This window comes from Penaeus monodon, chromosome 21, assembly GCF_015228065.2.
Source record: "Penaeus monodon isolate SGIC_2016 chromosome 21, NSTDA_Pmon_1, whole genome shotgun sequence".
Taxonomy (NCBI): Eukaryota; Metazoa; Arthropoda; class Malacostraca; order Decapoda; family Penaeidae; genus Penaeus; species Penaeus monodon.
In genome coordinates this window covers 40,483,203-40,483,429 of record NC_051406.1, presented here as the reverse complement: position 1 = coordinate 40,483,429, position 227 = coordinate 40,483,203, and positions in this window count along the sequence as shown.

The following is a 227-nucleotide window of genomic DNA, read 5'->3' as shown; positions in this document are numbered from 1 at the left end:
TCAGAATTGGGGCGCGCGTGAACACATGGGATCCTTTATAACACATGATAAGTTCATCGCGGTTCATAACCACGGTTCCCACGTGAGATCGCGAAGATGACGGTTCGAATTTCACGGTAAACAAACAAACAAACTATCTGGTCACCTCCTCACTGCACAAGATCGGCCGAAAACCATGCACAGACACTAGTAATGAACGATCTGGTGAATCGCAAGCAATTAATCTC